Raw genomic sequence first — 21,840 nt, 5'->3', positions numbered from 1 at the left:
AATAATTGAGTCGCAACATGGTTTTATAAATGGCCGTTCATGTTTAACAAATTTGTTATCTTTTTATTCTAGCATTGTTGAGGCAGTTGATAGTGGTAAGGATTGCGATGTTGTATACCTTGACTTTAGCAAAGCTTTTGATACAGTGCCACATGAAAGACTGATTAAAAAGATAGAGTCTCATGGTATTGGGGGTGCTATATTAAGCTGGATTAGGGCATGGCTATACCAAAGGAAACAGAGAGTTAGTATAAATGGAATCAAGTCAGAGTGGGAAAATGTTGTAAGTGGAGTGCCTCAAGGCTCTGTCCTGGGACCTCTGTTGTTTATAATATATATAAATGATTTAGATTCAGGTTTGAGTAGCAACATTTGCAAATTTGCCGATGATACGAAAATCGGTAGGGAAATTAATTCGGAGGAGGACTCACTATCACTTCAAGTTGATCTAGATAGGGTTTTGAAATGGTCAAAGGATTGGCAGATGCAGTTTAATGCTGATAAATGTAAAGTTCTGAGGTTAGGTAATGATGATAGAGTTACAAGATACGAGCTAGATGGTGTTGTGATTGCGAAGTCGGATTGCGAAAGGGATCTGGGAGTTATGATTAGTAAGAATTTAAAACAAAAGGATCAATGCATAAATGTTCGTAATAAGGCAAATCGGACACTTGGATTTATTAATCGCAGCGTTAGTAACAAGACACCTGGTGTGGTTCTCAAGCTATATCTTGCTCTAGTTAGGCCCCATTTAGATTATGCAGTTCAGTTTTGGTCGCCATATTATAGAATGGATATAAATTCACTTGAACGTGTCCAGCGTAGGATGACTAAGTTAATTCCCCAAATTAGAAATCTTTCATATGAAGAAAGATTAACAAAGCTTAAGTTGCATTCACTGGAAAGGCGAAGAGTTAGGGGTGACATGATAGAGGTTTACAAGTGGATGAATGGACATAACCGGGGGGATATTAATAGGGTATTAAAAGTATCAACACAGGACAGAACACGAAACAATGGATATAAATTGGATAAGTTTAGATTTAGGAAAGACTTGGGTAAATACTGGTTCAGTAACAGGGTTGTTGATTTGTGGAACCAATTGCCGCGTAACATTGTGGAGGTGGGGTCCCTCGATTGTTTCAAGCACGGGTTGGACAAGTATATGAGTGGGATTGGGTGGTTATAGAATAGGAGCTGCCTCGTATGGGCCAATAGGCCTTCTGCAGTTACCTTTGTTCTTATGTTCTTATGTTCTTATGATAGAGTTACAAGATACGAGCTAGATGGTGTTGTGATTGCGAAGTCGGATTGCGAAAGGGATCTGGGAGTTATGATTAGTAAGAATTTAAAACAAAAGGATCAATGCATAAATGTTCGTAATAAGGCAAATCGGACACTTGGATTTATTAATCGCAGCGTTAGTAACAAGACACCTGGTGTGGTTCTCAAGCTATATCTTGCTCTAGTTAGGCCCCATTTAGATTATGCAGTTCAGTTTTGGTCGCCATATTATAGAATGGATATAAATTCACTTGAACGTGTCCAGCGTAGGATGACTAAGTTAATTCCCCAAATTAGAAATCTTTCATATGAAGAAAGATTAACAAAGCTTAAGTTGCATTCACTGGAAAGGCGAAGAGTTAGGGGTGACATGATAGAGGTTTACAAGTGGATGAATGGACATAACCGGGGGGATATTAATAGGGTATTAAAAGTATCAACACAGGACAGAACACGAAACATAAGAAGAACATAAGAACATAAGAACAAAGGTAACTGCAGAAGGCCTATTGGCCCATACGAGGCAGCTCCTATTCTATAACCACCCAATCCCACTCATATACTTGTCCAACCCGTGCTTGAAACAATCGAGGGACCCCACCTCCACAATGTTACGCGGCAATTGGTTCCACAAATCAACAACCCTGTTACTGAACCAGTATTTACCCAAGTCTTTCCTAAATCTAAACTTATCCAATTTATATCCATTGTTTCGTGTTCTGTCCTGTGTTGATACTTTTAATACCCTATTAATATCCCCCCGGTTATGTCCATTCATCCACTTACATAAGAACATAAGAACAAAGGTAACTGCAGAAGGCCTATTGGCCCATACGAGGCAGCTCCTATTCTATAACCACCCAATCCCACTCATATACTTGTCCAACCCGTGCTTGAAACAATCGAGGGACCCCACCTCCACAATGTTACGCGGCAATTGGTTCCACAAATCAACAACCCTGTTACTGAACCAGTATTTACCCAAGTCTTTCCTAAATCTAAACTTATCCAATTTATACCCATTGTTTCGTGTTATGTCCTGTGTTGATACTTTTAATACCCTATTAATATCCCCCCGGTTATGTCCATTCATCCACTTGTAAACCTCTATCATGTCACCCCTAACTCTTCGCCTTTCCAGTGAATGCAACTTAAGCTTTGTTAATCTTTCTTCATATGAAAGATTTCTAATTTGGGGAATTAACTTAGTCATCCTACGCTGGACACGTTCAAGTGAATTTATATCCATTCTATAATATGGCGACCAAAACTGAACTGCATAATCTAAATGGGGCCTAACTAGAGCAAGATATAGCTTGAGAACCACACCAGGTGTCTTGTTACTAACGCTGCGATTAATAAATCCAAGTGTCCGATTTGCCTTATTACGAACATTTATGCATTGATCCTTTTGTTTTAAATTCTTACTAATCATAACTCCCAGATCCCTTTCGCAATCCGACTTCGCAATCACAACACCATCTAGCTCGTATCTTGTAACTCTATCATCATTACCTAACCTCAGAACTTTACATTTATCAGCATTAAACTGCATCTGCCAATCCTTTGACCATTTCAAAACCCTATCTAGATCAACTTGAAGTGATAGTGAGTCCTCCTCCGAATTAATTTCCCTACCGATTTTCGTATCATCGGCAAATTTGCAAATGTTGCTACTCAAACCTGAATCTAAATCATTTATATATATTATAAACAACAGAGGTCCCAGGACAGAGCCTTGAGGCACTCCACTTACAACATTTTCCCACTCTGACTTGATTCCATTTATACTAACTCTCTGTTTCCTTTGGTATAGCCATGCCCTAATCCAGCTTAATATAGCACCCCCAATACCATGAGACTCTATCTTTTTAATCAGTCTTTCATGTGGCACTGTATCAAAAGCTTTGCTAAAGTCAAGGTATACAACAACGCAATCCTTACCACTATCTAGTTAGGCCCCATTTGAGCTCTAGTTAGGCCCCATTTAGATTATGCAGTTCAGTTTTGGTCGCCATATTATAGAATGGATATAAATTCACTTGAACGTGTCCAGCGTAGGATGACTAAGTTAATTCCCCAAATTAGAAATCTTTCATATGAAGAAAGATTAACAAAGCTTAAGTTGCATTCACTGGAAAGGCGAAGAGTTAGGGGTGACATGATAGAGGTTTACAAGTGGATGAATGGACATAACCGGGGGGATATTAATAGGGTATTAAAAGTATCAACACAGGACAGAACACGAAACATAAGAAGAACATAAGAACATAAGAACAAAGGTAACTGCAGAAGGCCTATTGGCCCATACGAGGCAGCTCCTATTCTATAACCACCCAATCCCACTCATATACTTGTCCAACCCGTGCTTGAAACAATCGAGGGACCCCACCTCCACAATGTTACGCGGCAATTGGTTCCACAAATCAACAACCCTGTTACTGAACCAGTATTTACCCAAGTCTTTCCTAAATCTAAACTTATCCAATTTATATCCATTGTTTCGTGTTCTGTCCTGTGTTGATACTTTTAATACCCTATTAATATCCCCCCGGTTATGTCCATTCATCCACTTACATAAGAACATAAGAACAAAGGTAACTGCAGAAGGCCTATTGGCCCATACGAGGCAGCTCCTATTCTATAACCACCCAATCCCACTCATATACTTGTCCAATCCGTGCTTGAAACAATCGAGGGACCCCACCTCCACAATGTTACGCGGCAATTGGTTCCACAAATCAACAACCCTGTTACTGAACCAGTATTTACCCAAGTCTTTCCTAAATCTAAACTTATCCAATTTATACCCATTGTTTCGTGTTATGTCCTGTGTTGATACTTTTAATACCCTATTAATATCCCCCCGGTTATGTCCATTCATCCACTTGTAAACCTCTATCATGTCACCCCTAACTCTTCGCCTTTCCAGTGAATGCAACTTAAGCTTTGTTAATCTTTCTTCATATGAAAGATTTCTAATTTGGGGAATTAACTTAGTCATCCTACGCTGGACACGTTCAAGTGAATTTATATCCATTCTATAATATGGCGACCAAAACTGAACTGCATAATCTAAATGGGGCCTAACTAGAGCAAGATATAGCTTGAGAACCACACCAGGTGTCTTGTTACTAACGCTGCGATTAATAAATCCAAGTGTCCGATTTGCCTTATTACGAACATTTATGCATTGATCCTTTTGTTTTAAATTCTTACTAATCATAACTCCCAGATCCCTTTCGCAATCCGACTTCGCAATCACAACACCATCTAGCTCGTATCTTGTAACTCTATCATCATTACCTAACCTCAGAACTTTACATTTATCAGCATTAAACTGCATCTGCCAATCCTTTGACCATTTCAAAACCCTATCTAGATCAACTTGAAGTGATAGTGAGTCCTCCTCCGAATTAATTTCCCTACCGATTTTCGTATCATCGGCAAATTTGCAAATGTTGCTACTCAAACCTGAATCTAAATCATTTATATATATTATAAACAACAGAGGTCCCAGGACAGAGCCTTGAGGCACTCCACTTACAACATTTTCCCACTCTGACTTGATTCCATTTATACTAACTCTCTGTTTCCTTTGGTATAGCCATGCCCTAATCCAGCTTAATATAGCACCCCCAATACCATGAGACTCTATCTTTTTAATCAGTCTTTCATGTGGCACTGTATCAAAAGCTTTGCTAAAGTCAAGGTATACAACATCGCAATCCTTACCACTATCTAGTTAGGCCCCATTTGAGCTCTAGTTAGGCCCCATTTAGATTATGCAGTTCAGTTTTGGTCGCCATATTATAGAATGGATATAAATTCACTTGAACGTGTCCAGCGTAGGATGACTAAGTTAATTCCCCAAATTAGAAATCTTTCATATGAAGAAAGATTAACAAAGCTTAAGTTGCATTCACTGGAAAAGCGAAGAGTTAGGGGTGACATGGTAGAGGTTTACAAGTGGATGAATGGACATAACCGGGGGGATATTAATAGGGTATTAAAAGTATCAACACAGGACAGAACACGAAACAATGGATATAAATTGGATAAGTTTAGATTTAGGAAAGACTTGGGTAAATACTGGTTCAGTAACAGGGTTGTTGATTTGTGGAACCAATTGCCGCGTAACATTGTGGAGGTGGGGTCCCTCGATTGTTTCAAGCACGGGTTGGACAAGTATATGAGTGGGATTGGGTGGTTATAGAATAGGAGCTGCCTCGTATGGGCCAATAGGCCTTCTGCAGTTACCTTTGTTCTTATGTTCTTATGTTCTTATGATAGAGTTACAAGATACGAGCTAGATGGTGTTGTGATTGCGAAGTCGGATTGCGAAAGGGATCTGGGAGTTATGATTAGTAAGAATTTAAAACAAAAGGATCAATGCATAAATGTTCGTAATAAGGCAAATCGGACACTTGGATTTATTAATCGCAGCGTTAGTAACAAGACACCTGGTGTGGTTCTCAAGCTATATCTTGCTCTAGTTAGGCCCCATTTAGATTATGCAGTTCAGTTTTGGTCGCCATATTATAGAATGGATATAAATTCACTTGAACGTGTCCAGCGTAGGATGACTAAGTTAATTCCCCAAATTAGAAATCTTTCATATGAAGAAAGATTAACAAAGCTTAAGTTGCATTCACTGGAAAGGCGAAGAGTTAGGGGTGACATGATAGAGGTTTACAAGTGGATGAATGGACATAACCGGGGGGATATTAATAGGGTATTAAAAGTATCAACACAGGACAGAACACGAAACATAAGAAGAACATAAGAACATAAGAACAAAGGTAACTGCAGAAGGCCTATTGGCCCATACGAGGCAGCTCCTATTCTATAACCACCCAATCCCACTCATATACTTGTCCAACCCGTGCTTGAAACAATCGAGGGACCCCACCTCCACAATGTTACGCGGCAATTGGTTCCACAAATCAACAACCCTGTTACTGAACCAGTATTTACCCAAGTCTTTCCTAAATCTAAACTTATCCAATTTATATCCATTGTTTCGTGTTCTGTCCTGTGTTGATACTTTTAATACCCTATTAATATCCCCCCGGTTATGTCCATTCATCCACTTACATAAGAACATAAGAACAAAGGTAACTGCAGAAGGCCTATTGGCCCATACGAGGCAGCTCCTATTCTATAACCACCCAATCCCACTCATATACTTGTCCAACCCGTGCTTGAAACAATCGAGGGACCCCACCTCCACAATGTTACGCGGCAATTGGTTCCACAAATCAACAACCCTGTTACTGAACCAGTATTTACCCAAGTCTTTCCTAAATCTAAACTTATCCAATTTATACCCATTGTTTCGTGTTATGTCCTGTGTTGATACTTTTAATACCCTATTAATATCCCCCCGGTTATGTCCATTCATCCACTTGTAAACCTCTATCATGTCACCCCTAACTCTTCGCCTTTCCAGTGAATGCAACTTAAGCTTTGTTAATCTTTCTTCATATGAAAGATTTCTAATTTGGGGAATTAACTTAGTCATCCTACGCTGGACACGTTCAAGTGAATTTATATCCATTCTATAATATGGCGACCAAAACTGAACTGCATAATCTAAATGGGGCCTAACTAGAGCAAGATATAGCTTGAGAACCACACCAGGTGTCTTGTTACTAACGCTGCGATTAATAAATCCAAGTGTCCGATTTGCCTTATTACGAACATTTATGCATTGATCCTTTTGTTTTAAATTCTTACTAATCATAACTCCCAGATCCCTTTCGCAATCCGACTTCGCAATCACAACACCATCTAGCTCGTATCTTGTAACTCTATCATCATTACCTAACCTCAGAACTTTACATTTATCAGCATTAAACTGCATCTGCCAATCCTTTGACCATTTCAAAACCCTATCTAGATCAACTTGAAGTGATAGTGAGTCCTCCTCCGAATTAATTTCCCTACCGATTTTCGTATCATCGGCAAATTTGCAAATGTTGCTACTCAAACCTGAATCTAAATCATTTATATATATTATAAACAACAGAGGTCCCAGGACAGAGCCTTGAGGCACTCCACTTACAACATTTTCCCACTCTGACTTGATTCCATTTATACTAACTCTCTGTTTCCTTTGGTATAGCCATGCCCTAATCCAGCTTAATATAGCACCCCCAATACCATGAGACTCTATCTTTTTAATCAGTCTTTCATGTGGCACTGTATCAAAAGCTTTGCTAAAGTCAAGGTATACAACAACGCAATCCTTACCACTATCTAGTTAGGCCCCATTTGAGCTCTAGTTAGGCCCCATTTAGATTATGCAGTTCAGTTTTGGTCGCCATATTATAGAATGGATATAAATTCACTTGAACGTGTCCAGCGTAGGATGACTAAGTTAATTCCCCAAATTAGAAATCTTTCATATGAAGAAAGATTAACAAAGCTTAAGTTGCATTCACTGGAAAGGCGAAGAGTTAGGGGTGACATGATAGAGGTTTACAAGTGGATGAATGGACATAACCGGGGGGATATTAATAGGGTATTAAAAGTATCAACACAGGACAGAACACGAAACATAAGAAGAACATAAGAACATAAGAACAAAGGTAACTGCAGAAGGCCTATTGGCCCATACGAGGCAGCTCCTATTCTATAACCACCCAATCCCACTCATATACTTGTCCAACCCGTGCTTGAAACAATCGAGGGACCCCACCTCCACAATGTTACGCGGCAATTGGTTCCACAAATCAACAACCCTGTTACTGAACCAGTATTTACCCAAGTCTTTCCTAAATCTAAACTTATCCAATTTATATCCATTGTTTCGTGTTCTGTCCTGTGTTGATACTTTTAATACCCTATTAATATCCCCCCGGTTATGTCCATTCATCCACTTACATAAGAACATAAGAACAAAGGTAACTGCAGAAGGCCTATTGGCCCATACGAGGCAGCTCCTATTCTATAACCACCCAATCCCACTCATATACTTGTCCAATCCGTGCTTGAAACAATCGAGGGACCCCACCTCCACAATGTTACGCGGCAATTGGTTCCACAAATCAACAACCCTGTTACTGAACCAGTATTTACCCAAGTCTTTCCTAAATCTAAACTTATCCAATTTATACCCATTGTTTCGTGTTATGTCCTGTGTTGATACTTTTAATACCCTATTAATATCCCCCCGGTTATGTCCATTCATCCACTTGTAAACCTCTATCATGTCACCCCTAACTCTTCGCCTTTCCAGTGAATGCAACTTAAGCTTTGTTAATCTTTCTTCATATGAAAGATTTCTAATTTGGGGAATTAACTTAGTCATCCTACGCTGGACACGTTCAAGTGAATTTATATCCATTCTATAATATGGCGACCAAAACTGAACTGCATAATCTAAATGGGGCCTAACTAGAGCAAGATATAGCTTGAGAACCACACCAGGTGTCTTGTTACTAACGCTGCGATTAATAAATCCAAGTGTCCGATTTGCCTTATTACGAACATTTATGCATTGATCCTTTTGTTTTAAATTCTTACTAATCATAACTCCCAGATCCCTTTCGCAATCCGACTTCGCAATCACAACACCATCTAGCTCGTATCTTGTAACTCTATCATCATTACCTAACCTCAGAACTTTACATTTATCAGCATTAAACTGCATCTGCCAATCCTTTGACCATTTCAAAACCCTATCTAGATCAACTTGAAGTGATAGTGAGTCCTCCTCCGAATTAATTTCCCTACCGATTTTCGTATCATCGGCAAATTTGCAAATGTTGCTACTCAAACCTGAATCTAAATCATTTATATATATTATAAACAACAGAGGTCCCAGGACAGAGCCTTGAGGCACTCCACTTACAACATTTTCCCACTCTGACTTGATTCCATTTATACTAACTCTCTGTTTCCTTTGGTATAGCCATGCCCTAATCCAGCTTAATATAGCACCCCCAATACCATGAGACTCTATCTTTTTAATCAGTCTTTCATGTGGCACTGTATCAAAAGCTTTGCTAAAGTCAAGGTATACAACATCGCAATCCTTACCACTATCTAGTTAGGCCCCATTTGAGCTCTAGTTAGGCCCCATTTAGATTATGCAGTTCAGTTTTGGTCGCCATATTATAGAATGGATATAAATTCACTTGAACGTGTCCAGCGTAGGATGACTAAGTTAATTCCCCAAATTAGAAATCTTTCATATGAAGAAAGATTAACAAAGCTTAAGTTGCATTCACTGGAAAAGCGAAGAGTTAGGGGTGACATGGTAGAGGTTTACAAGTGGATGAATGGACATAACCGGGGGGATATTAATAGGGTATTAAAAGTATCAACACAGGACAGAACACGAAACAATGGATATAAATTGGATAAGTTTAGATTTAGGAAAGACTTGGGTAAATACTGGTTCAGTAACAGGGTTGTTGATTTGTGGAACCAATTGCCGCGTAACATTGTGGAGGTGGGGTCCCTCGATTGTTTCAAGCACGGGTTGGACAAGTATATGAGTGGGATTGGGTGGTTATAGAATAGGAGCTGCCTCGTATGGGCCAATAGGCCTTCTGCAGTTACCTTTGTTCTTATGTTCTTATGTTCTTATGATAGAGTTACAAGATACGAGCTAGATGGTGTTGTGATTGCGAAGTCGGATTGCGAAAGGGATCTGGGAGTTATGATTAGTAAGAATTTAAAACAAAAGGATCAATGCATAAATGTTCGTAATAAGGCAAATCGGACACTTGGATTTATTAATCGCAGCGTTAGTAACAAGACACCTGGTGTGGTTCTCAAGCTATATCTTGCTCTAGTTAGGCCCCATTTAGATTATGCAGTTCAGTTTTGGTCGCCATATTATAGAATGGATATAAATTCACTTGAACGTGTCCAGCGTAGGATGACTAAGTTAATTCCCCAAATTAGAAATCTTTCATATGAAGAAAGATTAACAAAGCTTAAGTTGCATTCACTGGAAAGGCGAAGAGTTAGGGGTGACATGATAGAGGTTTACAAGTGGATGAATGGACATAACCGGGGGGATATTAATAGGGTATTAAAAGTATCAACACAGGACAGAACACGAAACATAAGAAGAACATAAGAACATAAGAACAAAGGTAACTGCAGAAGGCCTATTGGCCCATACGAGGCAGCTCCTATTCTATAACCACCCAATCCCACTCATATACTTGTCCAACCCGTGCTTGAAACAATCGAGGGACCCCACCTCCACAATGTTACGCGGCAATTGGTTCCACAAATCAACAACCCTGTTACTGAACCAGTATTTACCCAAGTCTTTCCTAAATCTAAACTTATCCAATTTATATCCATTGTTTCGTGTTCTGTCCTGTGTTGATACTTTTAATACCCTATTAATATCCCCCCGGTTATGTCCATTCATCCACTTACATAAGAACATAAGAACAAAGGTAACTGCAGAAGGCCTATTGGCCCATACGAGGCAGCTCCTATTCTATAACCACCCAATCCCACTCATATACTTGTCCAACCCGTGCTTGAAACAATCGAGGGACCCCACCTCCACAATGTTACGCGGCAATTGGTTCCACAAATCAACAACCCTGTTACTGAACCAGTATTTACCCAAGTCTTTCCTAAATCTAAACTTATCCAATTTATACCCATTGTTTCGTGTTATGTCCTGTGTTGATACTTTTAATACCCTATTAATATCCCCCCGGTTATGTCCATTCATCCACTTGTAAACCTCTATCATGTCACCCCTAACTCTTCGCCTTTCCAGTGAATGCAACTTAAGCTTTGTTAATCTTTCTTCATATGAAAGATTTCTAATTTGGGGAATTAACTTAGTCATCCTACGCTGGACACGTTCAAGTGAATTTATATCCATTCTATAATATGGCGACCAAAACTGAACTGCATAATCTAAATGGGGCCTAACTAGAGCAAGATATAGCTTGAGAACCACACCAGGTGTCTTGTTACTAACGCTGCGATTAATAAATCCAAGTGTCCGATTTGCCTTATTACGAACATTTATGCATTGATCCTTTTGTTTTAAATTCTTACTAATCATAACTCCCAGATCCCTTTCGCAATCCGACTTCGCAATCACAACACCATCTAGCTCGTATCTTGTAACTTTATCATCATTACCTAACCTCAGAACTTTACATTTATCAGCATTAAACTGCATCTGCCAATCCTTTGACCATTTCAAAACCCTATCTAGATCAACTTGAAGTGATAGTGAGTCCTCCTCCGAATTAATTTCCCTACCGATTTTCGTATCATCGGCAAATTTGCAAATGTTGCTACTCAAACCTGAATCTAAATCATTCATATATATTATAAACAACAGAGGTCCCAGGACAGAGCCTTGAGGCACTCCACTTACAACATTTTCCCACTCTGACTTGATTCCATTTATACTAACTCTCTGTTTCCTTTGGTATAGCCATGCCCTAATCCAGCTTAATATAGCACCCCCAATACCATGAGACTCTATCTTTTTAATCAGTCTTTCATGTGGCACTGTATCAAAAGCTTTGCTAAAGTCAAGGTATACAACATCGCAATCCTTACCACTATCTAGTTAGGCCCCATTTGAGCTCTAGTTAGGCCCCATTTAGATTATGCAGTTCAGTTTTGGTCGCCATATTATAGAATGGATATAAATTCACTTGAACGTGTCCAGCGTAGGATGACTAAGTTAATTCCCCAAATTAGAAATCTTTCATATGAAGAAAGATTAACAAAGCTTAAGTTGCATTCACTGGAAAAGCGAAGAGTTAGGGGTGACATGGTAGAGGTTTACAAGTGGATGAATGGACATAACCGGGGGGATATTAATAGGGTATTAAAAGTATCAACACAGGACAGAACACGAAACAATGGATATAAATTGGATAAGTTTAGATTCAGGAAAGACTTGGGTAAATACTGGTTCAGTAACAGGGTTGTTGATTTGTGGAACCAATTGCCGCGTAACATTGTGGAGGTGGGGTCCCTCGATTGTTTCAAGCACGGGTTGGACAAGTATATGAGTGGGATTGGGTGGTTATAGAATAGGAGCTGCCTCGTATGGGCCAATAGGCCTTCTGCAGTTACCTTTGTTCTTATGTTCTTATGTTCTTATCAACTGCCTCAACAATGCTAGAATAAAAAGATAACAAATTTGTTAAACATGAACGGCCATTTATAAAACCATGTTGCGACTCAATTATTAATTTATGTTTTTCAAGATGAAGACGAATTTTATTTGCTATTATAGATTCGAGTAACTTTCCCACAATAGACGTTAGGCTAATTGGTCGATAGTTAGACGCAAGTGATCTATCTCCTTTCTTAAAAACTGGTATCACATTAGCAACTTTCCAAAACTCTGGCACTCTGCCTGACTCTATTGATTTATTAAATATGTTTGACAGTGGGTCACAAAGCTCCTCTTTGCATTCTTTAAGCACCCTGGCAAACACTTCATCCGGCCCTGGGGATTTGTTTGGTTTGAGTTTTACTATTTGTTTAAGAACATCCTCCCTGGTAACTGTTAAACTCGTCAACCTGTCCTCGTCCCCACCCACATAGACTTGTTCGGCTGAAGGCATATTGTTAAGTTCCTCTTTAGTAAATACAGATACAAAATATTTATTAAAAATACTACTCATCTCTTCATCACTATCTGTTATTTGACCTGTCTCAGTTTTTAATGGACCTATCCTTTCCCTAGTCTTAGTACGATATAACTGAAAAAACCCTTTAGGATTTGTCTTTGCTTGCCCTGCTATGCGAACTTCATAGTTTCTTTTTGCTTTCCTTATCTCTTTTTTAACATTTCTAACCAGTTGTACGAATTCCTGTTCTAAAGTGACCTCCCCATTTTTAATCCTTTTGTACCAAGCTCTCTTTTTACCTATAAGGTTCTTCAAATTCTTTGTTATCCACTTTGGGTCATTAGTATTCGATCTATTCAATTTGTATGGTATACTACGTTCCTGTGCTTTGTTTAGAATATTCTTAAATAAGTTATATATTGAATCCACATCGAAATCCCCATTTAAGTCACCTATCGCTGGGTTCATGTCTCGCTCCAAGACCGGCCCACACCCCATACCCAAGACTTTCCAATCAATTTGACCCAAAAAATTTCTTAGGCTATTAAAATCAGCTTTTCGAAAATCTGGCACTTTAACAGAATTTTCTCCTACTGGTCTATTCCATTCTATGCTAAATCTGATTTCTTTGTGATCACTGCTCCCTAGCTCACTCCCTATTTCGATGTCATTAATTTGCGTTTCCCTGTTAGTTAACACTAAATCTAAAATATTATTTTCCCGTGTTGGTTCCTTAATGTGTTGCGTAAGAAAGCAATCGTCAATTAATTCTAGAAAATCTTCTGCTTCACTATTCCCTGTTTTGTTCAACCAGTTTATTCCGCTAAAATTAAAGTCACCCATGACATAAATACTGTTAGATCTAGATGCTCTAGATATTTCATCCCATAGATGCTTTGCTTCCATTCTGTCTAAATTTGGTGGCCTATATATTACTCCTATTATAATATTATTAGCTTTTTCGTTTAATTCAATCCAAATAGTTTCTGTGTGTGGCTCTGTTTTGATTCCCTCTTTGAGACTACATTTCAAATTGTCCCTAACATATATGGCTACTCCACCTCCTCGTCTAATATATCTATCTGTGTGAAATAGTTTAAATCCATATATTTGATATTCAGCTAATAGTTCTCTATTTTCTACATTCATCCACGTTTCGGTAAGTGCAATAATATCTATTTTTTCTGTGCAGACAAGAGCATTTAATTCGTTAATTTTATTTCTTAGACTTCTACTGTTGGTGTAATATACCCTAAGTGAATTGTTATTTTGCGGACCTTCTCTTTCCCTGATCGTTTTGCCAATTCCTTTCTCCCACAAACACATACTTTTATTACCTCCTTCCTCCAAATCAATTCCCATACCTCTATCTACTAACAGTTTAAACCCAAACAAACACCTCTAACCACTTCTTCTAACGAGTTCGCAACAGCAACAACCCCAGCTCTCGATAGATGCACCCCATCACGAGCATACATTTCATTTCTTCCATAGAAGTGTTCCCAGTTGTCTATGAAAGATATTGCATTTGATTTGCAATATCTTTCCAGCCGGCAATTGACACCAAGTGCCCTCGATATCCATTCATTTCCCACTCCCTTTCTTGGAAGAATGCCACATATGATCGGGATTCCTCCCTTGCTCCTAACTAACTCTATGGCTGTTTTATACCTCTGAATCAGTTCCTCACTCCTAACTCGACCAACATCATTTCCTCCCACGCTAATGCAAATAATGGGATTGTTCCCATTACCAGCCATAATATCATTCATGTTGTTTATAATATCACCAATGCCAGCTCCGGGATAGCAAACCCTTAACCTGTTCCCCCTATCTCTAGCACAAAACGTTCTATCCAAATACCTTATCTGGGAATCTCCCACAACTAATGTTTGCTTAGGTACTTCCTTTACCCTCTGAGGGGCCTGCGCTTCCTTTCTCTTCGTTGCTTTCCCTTTTGCGCGATCCACAGTCTCTCCACAGCACTCGTCCTCCAAAACGTCAAATGAATTAGAGGTTGCTATGGCGTTTGAAGGCGGCTTTATCAAAGTCTTCTTAAGGCCCCTGTCTTTCACAACTCTCCAAGACGAGGTCCCTTTACTGCTGGTCTCCTCCTTCGTTACTTCTCGTTGTTCTTTCAGCTGACGCACCTCCTCCCGCAGAAAGTCCAACTCTGTCCTCAGGGCTCCCACTAGAGTCACCAGGTCCTTAACTACAACTTCCCCTTAACTACAACTTCTTCCACTTGTAAACCTCTATCATGTCACCCCTAACTCTTCGCCTTTCCAGTGAATGCAACTTAAGCTTTGTTAATCTTTCTTCATATGAAAGATTTCTAATTTGGGGAATTAACTTAGTCATCCTACGCTGGACACGTTCAAGTGAATTTATATCCATTCTATAATATGGCGACCAAAACTGAACTGCATAATCTAAATGGGGCCTAACTAGAGCAAGATATAGCTTGAGAACCACACCAGGTGTCTTGTTACTAACGCTGCGATTAATAAATCCAAGTGTCCGATTTGCCTTATTACGAACATTTATGCATTGATCCTTTTGTTTTAAATTCTTACTAATCATAACTCCCAGATCCCTTTCGCAATCCGACTTCGCAATCACAACACCATCTAGCTCGTATCTTGTAACTCTATCATCATTACCTAACCTCAGAACTTTACATTTATCAGCATTAAACTGCATCTGCCAATCCTTTGACCATTTCAAAACCCTATCTAGATCAACTTGAAGTGATAGTGAGTCCTCCTCCGAATTAATTTCCCTACCGATTTTCGTATCATCGGCAAATTTGCAAATGTTGCTACTCAAACCTGAATCTAAATCATTTATATATATTATAAACAACAGAGGTCCCAGGACAGAGCCTTGAGGCACTCCACTTACAACATTTTCCCACTCTGACTTGATTCCATTTATACTAACTCTCTGTTTCCTTTGGTATAGCCATGCCCTAATCCAGCTTAATATAGCACCCCCAATACCATGAGACTCTATTTTTTTAATCAGTCTTTCATGTGGCACTGTATCAAAAGCTTTGCTAAAGTCAAGGTATACAACATCGCAATCCTTACCACTATCAACTGCCTCAACAATGCTAGAATAAAAAGATAACAAATTTGTTAAACATGAACGGCCATTTATAAAACCATGTTGCGACTCAATTATTAATTTATGTTTTTCAAGATGAAGACGAATTTTATTTGCTATTATAGATTCGAGTAACTTTCCCACAATAGACGTTAGGCTAATTGGTCGATAGTTAGACGCAAGTGATCTATCTCCTTTCTTAAAAACTGGTATCACATTAGCAACTTTCCAAAACTCTGGCACTCTGCCTGACTCTATTGATTTATTAAATATGGTTGACAGTGGGTCACAAAGCTCCTCTTTGCATTCTTTAAGCACCCTAGCAAACACTTCATCCGGCCCAGGGGATTTGTTTGGTTTGAGTTTTACTATTTGTTTAAGAACATCCTCCCTGGTAACTGCTAAACTCGTCAACCTGTCCTCGTCCCCACCCACATAGACTTGTTCGGCTGAAGGCATATTGTTAAGTTCCTCTTTAGTAAATACAGATACAAAATATTTATTAAAAATACTACTCATCTCTTCATCACTATCTGTTATTTGACCTGTCTCAGTTTTTAATGGACCTATCCTTTCCCTAGTCTTAGTACGATATAACTGAAAAAACCCTTTAGGATTTGTCTTTGCTTGCCCTGCTATGCGAACTTCATAGTTTCTTTTTGCTTTCCTTATCTCTTTTTTAACATTTCTAACCAGTTGTACGAATTCCTGTTCTAAAGTGACCTCCCCATTTTTAATCCTTTTGTACCAAGCTCTCTTTTTACCTATAAGGTTCTTCAAATTCTTTGTTATCCACTTTGGGTCATTAGTATACGATCTATTCAATTTGTATGGTATACTACGTTCCTGTGCTTTGTTTAGAATATTCTTAAATAAGTTATATATTGAATCCACATCGAAATCCCCATTTAAGTCACCTATCGCTGGGTTCATGTCTCGCTCCAAGACCGGCCCACACCCCATACCCAAGCCTTTCCAATCAATATGACCCAAAAAATTTCTTAGGCTATTAAAATCAGCTTTTCGAAAATCTGGCACTTTAACAGAATTTTCTCCTACTGGTCTATTCCATTCTATGCTAAATCTGATTTCTTTGTGATCACTGCTCCCTAGCTCACTCCCTATTTCGATGTCATTAATTTGCGTTTCCCTGTTAGTTAACACTAAATCTAAAATATTATTTTCCCGTGTTGGTTCCTTAATGTGTTGCGTAAGAAAGCAATCGTCAATTAATTCTAGAAAATCTTCTGCTTCACTATTCCCTGTTTTGTTCAACCAGTTTATTCCGCTAAAATTAAAGTCACCCATGACATAAATACTGTTAGATCTAGATGCTCTAGATATTTCATCCCATAGATGCTTTGCGTCCATTCTGTCTAAATTTGGTGGCCTATATATTACTCCTATTATAATATTATTAGCTTTTTCGTTTAATTCAATCCAAATAGTTTCTGTGTTGTCACGTGGGGGTGGGCGGTCCGGGGCTCTGCTAACACTCGGCTGCTAGGGGCTCAAAGGCCCAAATACTCAGCCCCTCCGACTCCCTGGATTCACCGGAGTCTCCTTGGTCACACAAGAAAGGACCAACAATGCCCACCTCCGCAGGTCTTTGCTTCCACCACAAAGGGGTGCCACTGATTCACCCTGGAAGCCCTTCAGTCAGACACGGGGAACCTGCTGTTAACAGTTCCGGCCTAGACCCGTGGGGGAGTGAAGGAAGACTCAGGCTTACCTATAACCATAACCTCCCTGAGTCTTGCCTGCCAGACAAAAAAAAGGTTGCAGGAACTCCTTTCCCGCCTGTCTTCTCTATCTTCCTCTTAGCAAGGTCGCCAGCTGGGTTATTATATCTGCACCCCAGCAATGCAGTTCAGTGGGTGTATCATATATCGTTTGTAGCCAGAAATGTATGCTCATAGAGAAATATCACAAATGGAGGCACACTCAAACACAGTAATAAAATGTGTGGATTTACTGACGCAAATTACATGAACACACACACACAATCACAAGTAATACATGAATATGGAATATGGATGATGAGTCTGGAGATCGTCAGCCTCTTCTTCCACGACCTCCAACTCTCCTTCAACTGGGCAGGAAGACAGGAGTCTCACACTCTCACAGGAGGGCCTCTTCACCACGTCGGCACCTCTCCTTCCCTGTCCTGTCATCCGTACACACTGTCCTTTCTGACAGTCCTGGACACAAGCTGCCTTGCAGCCTACTCTACTATTAAAGTAATAAAGTCTTGCTGCCACATACACGAGTAAATATTGTGGCCTAACTAGCCTACTCATACAAGGGGTAATGGGAGGGAAAAATGATCTACCTTACACTCCTGGCTCACGACGCCTGTCCCTCGATGGTGTGAGGTTCCCACGCTTCCTTGGGTCGATCCTCGACGATCCAGGGCGTTCCACAGGTCCTCAGGTGTCGTGAAGCCTTCGCGTCGTCGCCGTTCCAATCCCTGAGATTCAGCTGCCCCAATCCTGGTTCATCGATGGGCGCTGAGCTAATCACTATTTTTCCCCACACTCGCCTCTCCCACAGGGCGTCGCTCCTTGTCCTAGGCACGGTGTCGTCCTTCCAAGATTCTCAGTGGATGTGACCCCAGTCACAGCTAGCTTGCTCGCCCACCTTCCAGACCTCAACGTCCAGCCAGCGGCGCCGCCCAGCGTCGTCGCCGACTATTTTCCAAGTTTGGGCACTTCTCTGCTCACTGAACTTGGTTCCTCTTTTGCTTCCCAGAAGCGCAGGGTCTCCAATAACTGTGGTAGGCTGCGCAGGCCAGCTCAATCCACTGAACAAGGCTTGCAGAGCCTCCAATCTTTGAGAGCAGACCGAGGCGCGTCCTGTCGCTTCCACGGTCAGTACAACTCTGACGTTGGCGCCGCCCGGGGCACTCGGTGACGTCATGGCGGGCCCTGATTTGTCGCCCGCGACCTACGTCGGCCAATCCGCGATCGGCATAGTGTCCCTTCCACAAGGTCACATCTGCCGTAGGGGATACTGTTTCATTTATAACAGGGCGCCAATTTTCCTTTATTTACAACTTATAATATAACCTCCTTCCATTAAATGGCAGCCGGTCTGGTCGCCACATATATCATTAGACTCCCTGAACCTCAGAGAATCAGTAGGGAGAGCTGATATGACTCTTTAAGCCGGCAAACGAAAGAAATAGGAGAGGGCACCGTAACAGTGTGTGGCTCTGTTTTGATTCCCTCTTTGGGACTACAGTTCAAATTGTCCCTAACATATATGGCTACTCCACCTCCTCGTCTAATATATCTATCTGTGTGAAATAGTTTAAATCCATATATTTGATATTCAGCTAATAGTTCTCTATTTTCTACATTCATCCACGTTTCGGTAAGTGCAATAATATCTATTTTTTCTGTGCAGACAAGAGCATTTAATTCGTTAATTTTATTTCTTAGACTTCTACTGTTAGTGTAATATACCCTAAGTGAATTGTTATTTTGCGGACCTTCTCTTTCCCTGATCGTTTTGCCAATTCCTTTCTCCCACAAACACATACTTTTATTACCTCCTTCCTCCAAATCAATTCCCATAACTTTCCCACAATAGAAACAATGGATATAAATTGGATAAGTTTAGATTTAGGAAAGACTTGGGTAAATACTGGTTCAGTAACAGGGTTGTTGATTTGTGGAACCAATTGCCGCGTAACATTGTGGAGGTGGGGTCCCTCGATTGTTTCAAGCACGGGTTGGACAAGTATATGAGTGGGATTGGGTGGTTATAGAATAGGAGCTGCCTCGTATGGGCCAATAGGCCTTCTGCAGTTACCTTTGTTCTTATGTTCTTCTTATGTTCTTAACAAGCATAATCTAATCTCCCTCCCCTCAGATGAGTAGGAGAGGGCTCGCCCAGCAGTTGAACATCTTCATGTTCAACATGTTCATCTTCATGTTCAGATTGTTACCATCCCTATCCCCAGTTTCCTGGAGTGCTGCTATGTTAATATTCTCTCTAAGAGTATAATAGTGTACATCCACCGCTCTAGTTTTTAATCCATTAACGTTCCAAGATAATATTATCAATCTACTTTCATCCATGAACTCCGTAATATTTTTTCTTTCTCCTCACTTGCACAACTACTACTAACATCGAAGGTAATAGTATTCATATCTATTTTCTTTGTTATTTCTGTATACCTTTTTACTTTAACGAAGGTACCCCCCAGGTGTAGGGAGGAATGATCTTTTCCAGGTATATTTTGAAAATCAGCATCGTTTTGCCACGTACCGCTTCGGTGGGTAGGCGGTTCCATGAGTTAATAACTCTGTGGGTGAAAAAGTATCTCCTGTAACTGGTAACTGGCTATTCAGACGAAGGACTTCGGGTAGATGTAGTTTACATGGACCTGAACAACGGTCGTAGTCTGCTGTCTGCTCTGTGTCGAGGCTGTAGCGTCTTGGGTCGATTAGAACTGTACACGCCGAGTGCTACATTCTTGACTGGAGATTGTACTGTGTGCTATTCGATTGATTGATGAAGATTAAGCCACCCAAGAGGTGACACGGGCATGAATACCCCGTAAGTGGTGGCCCTTTTGAGCCATTACCAATATCAAGAGCTGATACTGGAGATCTGTGGAGGTGCGACGTTGCACAATGCGTGACGGGAGATGTCTCCCGTGTGGTGTGTGCTATTCTGATTTATTTATAAAGATTAAGCCACCCAAGAGGTGGCACGGGCATGAATAGCCTGTAATGTGCTATTCTCAAGTCGCTTGCTTATGTACGGTGACGACACCTCACAGTAAGATATAGAAGGGTGGAAAACCGTTACCTGTAAATAGGGATAGGATTAATGCTTGTGTAATTAGTTATGCCATTATGATGATGAGATAATGGAGTATAAGGATTACTCGATCACTACATCACCTTCAACTATTACTAGGGGAACTATTCCATGGTCCAGCGATTTTCTGAAAAGGAGTTTCACTGGCAAGCATAGTGAATTAAGAGCATAAGAATAAAGGTAACTGCAGAAGGCCTATTGGCCCATACGAGGCAGCTCCTATCTATAACCACCCAAACCCACTCATATACATGTCCAACCCACGCTTGAAACAATCGAGGGACCCCACCTCCACCACGTTACGCGGATAATTGGTTCCACAAATCAACAACCCTGTTGCCAAACCAGTATTTACCCAAGTCTTTCCTAAATCTAAACTTATCCAATTTATACCCATTGTTTTGTGTTCTGTCATGTGTTGATACTTTTAATACCCTACTAATATCCCCTTTGTTATGTCCATTCATCCACTTGTAAACCTCTATCATATCACCCCTAACTCTTCGCTTTTCCAGTGAATGCAATTTAAGCTTTGTTAATCTTTCTTCATATAAAAGATTTCTATTTTGGGGAATTAACTTAGTCACCCTACTCTAGACACGTTCAAGTGAATTTATATTCGTTCTATAATATGGCGACCAAAACTGAACTGCATAATGTAAATGGGGCCTAACCAGAGCAAGATATAGCTGAAGAACCACACCAGGTGTCTTGTTACTACCACTTCGATTAATAAATCCCAGTGTCCTATTTGCCTTATTACGAGCATTCATGCATTGATCCTTTTGTTTTAAATTCTTACTAATCATAACTCCCAGATCCCTTTCACAATCCGACTTCGCAATCTCAACACCATCTAGCTCGTATCTTGTAACTATCATCATTACCTAGTCTCAAAACTTTACATTTATCAGCATTAAACTGCATCTGTCAATCTTTTGACCATTTCAAAACCCTATTTAGATCAACTTGAAGTGATAGTGAGTCTTCTTCCGTGTTAATTTCCCTACCTATTTTTGTA

The sequence above is a fragment of the Procambarus clarkii genome, chromosome 54 (assembly GCF_040958095.1).
Source record: "Procambarus clarkii isolate CNS0578487 chromosome 54, FALCON_Pclarkii_2.0, whole genome shotgun sequence".
Classification (NCBI taxonomy): Eukaryota; Metazoa; Arthropoda; class Malacostraca; order Decapoda; family Cambaridae; genus Procambarus; species Procambarus clarkii.
This window is presented reverse-complemented; position numbering follows the sequence as displayed.